Below are 10,753 nucleotides of genomic sequence, written 5' to 3'. Positions count from 1 at the left end.
AATTAGATAGATGCACCACCTTTGCTTATTCAGTTCAGTTGTAGTCTCGCTTCTAGGTGAGCCTCATATACGGTCTTGTTTCTGGAATAATACGCTTGCAAAAAAAAAAATTCGAGCAAAGTCTTATTCGTTTATGCATTCACTTTTATTAACATATTTTACCTGACATCTTTTTCTGATTACTTGTCTTTGACTAATGCTGAAAATCCGGTTCCCCGAAAAATTACGGTTTTTCATTATAAATTTTGATTTTGCAAGTTTTGGTTCCCACCGGAAGGCACAAGATCATTTGAGTTTAATCAAATTAACTAATAACTGAGCACAAATAATGTTTATATCATCGGACTACTGATGATATTCATAAATTTATGATAAAAAAATAAATGATACAAATAGAAGTGTTTGTTGATTATATAATAGTAAACTTTGGGAAGATACGTAGAATCATTTCTTGAGAAATTTAGAGATTTGGAGAACACAACGAAGAGATTTTTCATCGCGAAGCAGCTGAAACACATCGTTTATCTTCTCAAATGGAAGCTCATTCGTAATAAAAGGTTCTAATTTCACAACCTACAAATAAAAAAATCAAATTAATCTAGAAAGCAAAATTAAATCGATTTAAAGAATGTTATAGTATATGGAATCTTTAGATGAAACTCAGACCCCTTTCATGCATTGTTGAGCAAAATTTGGAAGCTGAGATTTGGGCTTGAAACCACCGAATATAGAACCGGTGATTGTGCGGTCGTCGAAAAGTTCCATTGGATGAAGAGGCAATGTTTTTGGTGTCGGATAAATTCCTACAAGCACCGTCGATCCCCAACCCTATCAACGTATTAATTTGTCACATTTACTTGTTTCTTAAGTAACTAATTTTATTTTATCAAGTAAACAAATTAACTCGCTGATCTCAAACGATAGTATTTGTAAGGGAGTTACTGCTTGAGTGGATAAAAAGGTTCGCGAAGAACATCGACGTTTCCTGTACATTCGAAGCTATAGTCCACGCCTCCACTCATTAGCTCTCGAATCCTCTTTTGTTTTCGGTATATATATTGATCCCATCACAATAGTTAAATTCATTTAATAATTAATACTAAGCTAATTTGTATCATTGATAATTTTTTGTAATATGAAATTTGATTGTACCTCATGTACTGGCTTTGTTAAGTCTTTAGGGTTTACGAAATCTGTTATACCCAGTTTACCTGTAATAATGAATTGTAGTAATATGTTAGCTATGTCCATTACTCTAAACCGCATGTAAAGTTAAAATTTATTGCAATGACGGCTTTAAGCAAATGAAAAACTTCTATCGAATAGCAACTTTGTGACCATCAATCAATTAATATATTAATTGAGAAACATTTAAAAAGTTATAACTGTAGTTTGTACTAACTAAAAAAATGTCTTACTTTGTCACTTAATTAGAATGTTAATTTTGCTTACGTGACGGCTTGAGGATCAATTGAAAAATTTGTTAGTCCAAAATTAAATTGTTAGTATGTCCATTATGGACCATTCATTTATCAAATTGAAATTATTATATATTTTTTCCTTAACTAAAACCTACATAATTACCTAATGTGATAAAGATATATATAGAAATTAATGATTTTAAATAATAAAGATTTGCTAACAATTTGTATACTTTTTATCATTTTTGTTTAATTATTTATTATTAAAATAAATTACACAATTACATTAATCATATAATAAAAATTTAGATTTTTTTTTGTATATGTTGAATTTTGAATTTTTCAAAACGAGTATAAATTACTAAAATTGTTAAAAGTCTCACATAAACTTTTGTGATCAAGGTTTAATTTTTTTTTCTATTATAAGATACAATGATTATAAAATCATATGAATAAATAATTTTATTTTATAGGTGTTTATGTTAATATATATATATATATATATATATATATATATATATCATATCGTTTAAATTAAACTATACATCATATGAAAATATATACTTATATTTTGATATCCGCGTTGAACATATATTGAAAAGTTAATATTTTAATTTTGAAATCTTCATTGTTTTCTTAAATGATTATAAATTATTGAAACCATTAGACATTCCACATTAAAAAAATCGTTGGTGTAAAGTTTTGTTACACAAATATGAAAATAATCATAAAATCATATGAGTAGAAACCTAATTTAATAAATATTCATATTAAAAGTATACTATATATCTATGCTAATATCATTTAAATTTAATTATATATCATATACGATAGATAAAATTGATTGTTTTGATTTATTTACCCTAAAATGATTGCGAATAAACAAAAAGCGGTCGTTTGATTTATATGCGCAAGCCAATTTATTACATAATATAGTAACTAATTTATTAGTTATTTAATATATAATTATTATTTTATTATTTCATAATATGTAGAAAAACATAACATAAGTTATAAATATAAAATATTTATTCTGCACAAGTAGCGAATCTTAACCTAAGTATATATCTCTTTAAAAAAATTAAATCTTAAACATTTTCTAAATCTCAGGTCAAAACAAAAATATTAAAGATGGATAGGATTGGCAAGTGAACGTAAACTTCTCATAACCATAATTAACTTTTAAATTGCTAAATCATGTTATAAAACTGAGCTGACATAGTTTCATTATAACCAAATAGTAGACCTCAGATTTTTCGGCCTAAACGTTAGGTTTTTATGCAATAAGTGATTTTTTTGATGTAAAATATTTTTAAAAATGAAAGCAATTCATTAATAAACAAATTATTTAATTAACAAAAAAGTTTTTAAAAAATTGTTTAAAAGCCAAAAATATTAATTCAATCAAAAATATAATTTTTTTTCCATACCATATTTCTTAAATAATTTTCATATAAATTCACCCTTGCGCATGTGTTATACTAGTATTTATTAATGTGGAGAGATATTATTTTATCGAAAATTATTAAGATTCAGAATTGAGAAATTCCGTTAATATATCGAAATCCAGTATTAGTTAATTCATAAAAGTTATAATGTATTTGCTTTACTTCAAGATCGATGTTGATTTTCTTCCGTCAAAACCAAAAATGAAAAATATATGTTAAAACTATTGAAACTAATTAATAATTTAATCCAGCACTCAGTTGGAAATTCAAATTGGACTTCACACAAGTTCGTATGAAATCAAATTAATGACATTTCAATCTTATTTAGTACTCCCTCCGTTCTACAAATATATGCATTTTAGTATTTTCACACATATTAAAAAAACACATTTAACTATCATAATAAATGTTCGTTTTCTGTAATTTTCAATTTTCAATAATTTTTAACCAATAGTAATTTAATAAAGTCAATTAATTTTCTTGAATTTTACGATTTTTTCATAAAAAACACAAAAATACATCTTTGTGAAACAAACTTTTTTCTAAAAAATTTATCTTAATGGACGAGGGAGTAGTTCATAAACCAAGAAAAAACCCATACTAAAACTGATTTAAAAGGATTGGCATAGAAAGTATACACCTTTCTCAAATTTGGAAGCATTAGCGTCAACACCAATGATCCTAGAAACTCCTCTTGCTCTTGCACCTTCAGCAACCTTCAGTTTCCATTCATAGAATATATTTATAAATACATTATTTTGACTTTATACATATATCATATATGTATTGAAAATGAATAGGGTGCTTGAATGGATTTGTTAAATTAATCTTACAGCGAGTCCAACAGAACCCAATCCAAAGACAGCAGTGGTTGTTCCTTCCTTCACATTGGCAGTGTTCCAAGCTGCTCCCACACCTACCTTATTTGACAGAGACAACGAGAAAAAAAATGGTGTTTCTGAAAGAAAGGTCCTATCTCCTCTCGTGTTCCCTAGCTACTCCCAAAGCTCACTATATATATTAGATCCCTAATCGGAGATAATAATATTAGATCCCTAATCGGAGATAATAATGACATTTGTATTCAAAAATCCAAAAAAGAAAATAAAAGAAGGGAAGTTTACTAAAATGACACAAATTTATTGTGTTATTACTAGAATGACTCATATTTTTTGAAAATTATTAGAATATTTTTCTGGTCAAAATTGTCCTTGCTCATAGTTATAACAAAAAAGAAAATTACCGAAGTACCCTTAGCATTTGTCGGCGGTAGATTTATTTTAAAAAAAATAAATCTATCGAGTAATAAGTCTGTTTATAAAATCTATTTAGAAAAATAAATCCACCGTTAAAGTGGTGTCAGACTTTCGTAGAAACGTCAAATTTGTTTCCACGGCAGAGTTAATCGTCCGATTTGAATATAAAACAGATTTTTTATAATATGTCTGGCGAATGAGATAGCAAATTTGTTATAAATGGTAAATTTTTGTGGTCAACTTATTTTCTTATGAACCGATTTATTTTCTTACATTCGACTTGTTTTCTTATGGCAGAGTTATATATCCGACTTAAAATAGTTGGTAGACTTTTTTTTATGTGGTCACAGACTTTTTAATTTATGTTGTTGCAGATTTGTTGACGGAAATATGAGTTTAAGTAAACCACACTTAGTTTAATGTTCAATTTCGACCCGGTTTATATTATTTTCGAATATGGTTTATTTTTAGGTTAATTACAATCGTAATTAGATAAATTTTTGGTAATTGTCGTCATCTCTTTCATCCATCTTTTCTTCCTTATCAATTTGTCCCTTTTCATGGTGGTTTAATCACTTGTTTGCAATCTTTATTACTTGGAAAATATGGATCACATTATTTTCGTCTGTGGAAAGTGAAAATTTGAAAGAAAGAAATGGTTATTTGAAGTGTATAATGATCAAGATAGTAAATTACTTGCGGCCGAAGAAACTAGATATGAGGATTTTCTAAAATTCATATATGAGGATTTTCTAAAAATCATATATGAGAATTATGGAGTTGATTTCTCAGAACACGAGTTGGAGCTTACAGTTTCTGTAAGCCTAGCTTGTTTTTTATTTTTCTTTCCTATGAAGATAACAGCTTTAAGAAGACTCTTACAGTTAACTATAATCTATCGAATGCCAAGTCTTGACTTTGGTACATACATAAATGATTCTTTTTTGAAAACTTTCAACTATCCTGAGTTTAGGGTTTCGAAGGATGAAGTACCTGACGAGTTTGGGTATGAACATTAAGGAAACAAAACACAAACCTTTCTTGGTAACACAAATGTTTTGCAACAAAGAATCAAGGAACAAAAACAGTGCCATGTTCCTTAATGGTATCAATACAATCCCTAGCTTCCCTTCAATTCTTTCACCCTTTCTTGGCTTATAAGACACATCATACTCGTCTGCTTCCATTGAACGCTCAGCTATGAGCCTACGGTATATTAGTCCTTATATTTCTTGCATTTGTGGTGGCAACTGAAATGACTTTTCTTGTTGGCCTATGCATCACTTTGGCATGAATGAACTTCCTGTAGAAGAAGACATTGAGCAGGAAAGGTCTCATGTGCGTGTCTGTTCTTTGCTTCCATGACTCCCTGTTGGGTCTTTTCGCTGCTTCACCGCGTGATCTTCGAGTCCACGCAGCTTGTACAATAAGACTCCTAAACAATCCATCAAAAATGTATCTTTAAGTTACCCAAGAGATAAAGAAACAAGCTTTGAAGAGAATAACTCTCAAGCATCAATGGCAGATGCATATAAGTGTTTATGACAATAGAATGTGAGACAGAGGCACAAACCAAGAAAGGCCACATTTTTATTCACATCAAGGGCGACATGCAAACAAGAACTGAGTGGTTGTGTACAGATAAGGCAATAAGCTCAACATACAAACAAGAACACACACTAAGCTACGAAAACAAGAACGGAAAAACAATTACAGACAACAAGTAAAGGTGACTGCTTTACCTTAATGAACAAGAAGCTCAATATACAGACAAAAACACACTCTAAGCTACAAAAACAGAAAAGCACCGGTGGTTGTGTACAGACATAAGGGTTTACCTTGTTGACAATAGGAGATGAGATAATGATGGAATGAGTTGGCCGAGTCAGACTTGTGTCGAAGGGGACGAACGAGCAAGTTAATGAGACCAAGCAAGACATCTTCATCGAGCAGATGGAGAATGAGTGAGACAGTAATTGATCGGATAAGGCTCCCTCGGAGACTCTCGATTCACCCACGTCACGTGTTAAGTTTTTGCTTCTGCAAAAGTACAAAATTCAATTCCATTTTTTTTTCTCTTTTTTCACACAAAATTCAATTCTAATATTTGTACCAAAACGCTATACGATGATCATTTGCTAAGCTCTCTATTAAGAAAAAATAGGAACCTTTGTTAACGTCAAATCAATAAAACCCAAATTTGAAAGGCTTTTGTTTTTCAGGAGATAATTAACCAGATGACAAAATTAATTGGATTACCAAAGATTCATGACTTACAGATTCAAAGGTTATCTTGTAAAGAGATTTAGAGATCTCCAATGATGAATGTGTGGTTTACGAATCGCTACAGAAGTAGTTGGAGAAGGTGAGGGAGGTGATCGCAGACCTGAGGTAGAGATGACGGAGAAAGTGCAGGCAGAGGTGGACGTGACGAAGAGGATGACAATTTAGGGTTATCTAGGTGAATCAGAATATGATTGAGATGAAGCATCTGTTTTCTCCCATATTGAGAAAAAGAGAAGTTCTATTAAAAAAAATATATTAGACAGGGTGTTTTGTGTACATTTGCTTGATAGATGTATTGTTCTAATAATTACAAAATTATAAGAGTTAGTCTAGTAATAACATGAATGATTAGAGTCATTACAAGTCATTTCTCATAAAAGAATCATCAATGCTTAAGATCATATGGACCCAATTTATGCTTCTAGTTTTCTATTTGAGAGATATAACTAACCAGTGGAGACACCACAGCTCAAGAGGCTCATTTGCTTGAGAGGAGCATTAGGATCGATCTTGACGACGCAAGCCGAGTCCAAGACGGTGTATTCAGTGAACGTGGATGTGTTAAGGAAGTGATAAACGCGTTGCTTCTGGCTCGAACCACCGTCTTTGTTTGTGGTGGTTGAGAATCTCGTCCCTCCATCGTTAACCATCAGTCTTTTCATTGGATCCACTTTATATCTCTCACAGAGATTACTTACTCCATTCGTACACACTCTACATTCACCACATTCTCCATTGAAAGTGGGAATCACATAGTCTCCTTCTTTCACATCTTTCACTCCTCCTACACTTTCAACTATCCTATTATACTTCCAAAACAAAACAAAAAGAACAAAACTTAGGTTACCTTTAAATTCACCCCACTCTTAAAGACCAATTAAAGTGTCACGTAGATTATTAATTAAAAAACATTAAATTAAATAAAAAATAGCTAAAAAAAAATAAAAATGTTAATTTTAACGACGCTAACGCAGCTATACCCTAAACCTTAAATTCTAAACCCTAAACCATAAATTATAAACCCAAATCCAAACCCCTAAACCTAAACCCTATACCCTACACCATAATCCTAGACCCTAAACCCAAATTATATACCTTAAACCCAAAAAATAGACTATAAACCTAAACCCTATACTATAAACCCAAGTCTTAGACCCTAAACCCAAACCGTAAACCTTAACCCAAACCCTATAGCATCTAAGTTTGGGGTTTGGGCTTAGGGTTTACCGTTTGGGTTTGGGGTCTAGGATTTGAGTTTTAGGTATAGGTTTTGGGTTTAGGATTTACGATTTGGGTTTAGGATTTAACGTTTGGATTTATGGTTAAAGTTTTGGGTTTAGGGTATATAATTTGGGTTTAAGGTTTACGGTTTGGGTTTAGGGTCTAGGACTTGAGTTTAGGGTATAGAGTTTAGGTTTATAGTCTTGTTTTTGGATTTAGGGTATATAATTTGGGTTTAGGGTTTAGGGTATAGGGTTTGAGTTTAGGGGTTTGGATTTGGGTTTAGAATTTAGGGTATAGGGTTTAGAATTTAAGATTTAGGGTTTATGGTTTAGCTGGAAGCGTTAGCGTCGTTAAAATTAGCGTTTTTATTTTTTGTAACTATTTTTTATTTAATTTAATATTTTTAATTAATAATCTATGTATCACTTTGATTGATCCTAAAAGGTGAGGTGAATTCACCGTAAGGAGTGAACCTAAATTCTGTCCAAACAAAAATTAGCGTCACGGGTAAGTTTTAAATACGACTGATATATATCACAATTTGGGTTGGCTACAAGAATCCTTGGAAATGCTCGTTCACCTTCATTCTTTAATAAACAAAATTTGATATTCTAATTAGATTACAATATTAATCAAGAAGCATGATTTGAATCTAGGTGCATGCATTACCACTCCGGTCCAAGCTCCGAGATCGGTGTGACAAATGGAGGAGTAAAGGATTTTAACCCGAACTTCCATTTTCTGAGGAGGATCTACGCATATTTCTTGTATTACAAGCGGCTCTTTTGGACCCCATACTACAGCAGCTACATACATGCATCATTCCACCATAATCATCATCGTCATCACCATATCATAAGAAACAGTCACGTTGGTGAGTACTTTACTTACCTTTGCAAGTGATGACCTTTCCTTGAGTCTCTGCCATGTTCTTGCTGTTATTAATTTGTTACTAAAGTTGTGTTTCTAGGATGCTTATATCCATACTTTGTGATCTATATTTGTCTAAATATAGTGAGGATGTTGTATGAATATCCAAACCGAGTAAATAATCCCGAGAGGGGTGGGCTTAATCTCAATCCACATAATCTTTCTGGTAATTATGGACCAGCTTTCTCTATTTTGTTTATGTTCCAACTAACTTTTATATATCATGCAAAAGTTTCAAAATTTATCTTCACATAAGATTTGTGAACTCGTTTTTCTTCCTTTACAAGTTACAACATCAGCCTTAAACATTGATGACCGATTTGGTACGCCTCTTAATCAGCGTCATGTCAAATTAATTTACATTGTTGTTTGTTTTCAAACGCAAGTGAAGGCTTGAAGCCTGTATAGATTTTTTTTTCTTTCAGGTTAATGTATGGTGGAGAAAATAAGTGGTAGGTTTGCCTGGGACTACTTTAATTGATATTAAATGGCTTTAATGGCACAGCAGCAAACACAAAATGAAGAAAATTCTTGTGATAGAATAGAAGTGACTATAAAATTAATGGTGATGATGATGATGATGATGATGTGTGTGTGTGTATAAGCCATAAAACTTTCATTAAAAAAGATAAAAGCTCATTTGATAATAAAAATAGACTTTCTGTGTGAAACCAAGAAAACATGTGAATAAAATTGAGAGAAAAGGGTTTCTGAGTGGAACAACGCATTTGTCGAGTGGTGCTTCTAACTAACTGTAAGAGTAACGAAAATAATATGAGCTTCGGTTTCAAGAGGGAAGCTGGGACTTTGTGGAATTCTAAAGACTCTATTGAAAATGCAAGTGGAGCTTTTAGATGTCAATAGTCTTCCGTCATTAACTAGGCAACGAAGTCATTGATTCATTAGTCGTTAGTACATAAGGCATGCGGAGTGGTGAGTTACCATATGGATGCAAGATACGCTGATATGGAGAAGGATAAACTGAGGGTTTATGTCTTGACGTACTTGTTGAAGCAGTTGCTGAGGCAGTGTGTGTCAGAGAGTGAACCAGGAGGCATGCGGAGTGGTAGAGACCATGTGGACGCAAGATGCTGAGCTGGCGTGGGATAAACTTGAGGAGCAAGTTTATACCGTGGAGAAATGCAAGAGATAAACTTTGGGAGTAAGTTTATGCCTTGAGGAATAAATGCATTTAAAAAAAAAAAGTGTACTTATTGATATGGAAGTTGTCCATATACATGTTCCTTGAAGACTAGGGTTTCAGGAACGTGGAGATCACAATAAAAAGAGCTATGAAGTCGTGTGTATTCCATAAGATACTGGCTATTATCATAGAGGAATGGTGAAAATCCCTTAGGGGTGTTCTTGGGTCGTGCTGAAGCAGTTGCTGAAGTTTCAATGACAGAGAGACAAGTTTGGGTAGATTAGAAAAATTTCAGTAGCAGCTGTTAGGGTGTTAATAAGCTGTGTAAAGCTGATAAACAAGTCTTGCAACCAACTATTGCTTGTATCTATTTTGTCTCTTGGTTTATCTTCTACATTACCTTATTGTGGTGTCATCTTTGCACTAACAATTGGTATCACAGCCGGTCACCTAAGTTACTGGTGTGATCCTGAAGGTGAAAATGTACACGATTGTTCTATACAGAAGACAATCATGTTGAAGGATGGCTGGTATGGTCATTGGAAGGTGCGCATGAAGCTGTTGGTTCGAGGAATCAATGATGCTACGTGGATAGCTGTGAAGACTGGATGGGAGGAGCCTACCATATTACAGCAGAGGGGAAGAAGCCCAAGCCTAATGAGCCAATACAAGGAGTGGTTCGAGAGGTAGTTCAAAAAGTAGTTCGGCGGATGTGTCAGAGCCTGATGCAGTACGCATGAAGAAGCATACGGGTGTGTATGTGATGTTTGTATTGACATCCAAGCATCTGTTTCAGCTTAATATGCAATCAAGCAGGGGGAGAAGTGGTGACGTTCTGGTCCAAGGAGTGCACATTTTATGGGGGAGAAGAGCATGGTGATGGACGTCCAGATGTAGATGGTGATTATCTCGTGGGGGAGGAAAGTATATCTATTGTAGAAGATGAAGATAGTGCATCTCTCGTGGGCGAGAATGGCATATCAAGTATGGAAGTTTTCAGGTGAGGAAACGTGGTTGTTGAACCAGAAGGATATTGTGCTTGAT

General features: G+C 32.8%; 1 long non-coding RNA gene across 1 annotated transcript; it reads right to left on the bottom strand.

Annotated features, from left to right (window-relative positions):
- Window positions 1–285: 285 nt before the first annotated feature.
- Window positions 286–7,414, bottom strand: LOC111211148. The gene is made up of 7 exons (XR_007324260.1): window positions 5,964–7,414; window positions 3,703–5,560; window positions 3,510–3,585; window positions 1,153–1,211; window positions 943–1,037; window positions 667–828; window positions 286–573 (listed from the first exon to the last, which is right to left on the bottom strand). It is a non-coding gene; the product is annotated as an uncharacterized LOC111211148 (long non-coding RNA).
- Window positions 7,415–10,753: the final 3,339 nt, after the last annotated feature.

The sequence above is a fragment of the Brassica napus genome, chromosome C5, assembly GCF_020379485.1.
Source record: "Brassica napus cultivar Da-Ae chromosome C5, Da-Ae, whole genome shotgun sequence".
In the NCBI taxonomy this organism is placed as follows: domain Eukaryota; kingdom Viridiplantae; phylum Streptophyta; class Magnoliopsida; order Brassicales; family Brassicaceae; genus Brassica; species Brassica napus.
The sequence above is the reverse complement of the archived record's forward strand: the minus strand, read 5'-3'. Positions and strand labels throughout refer to the sequence as shown.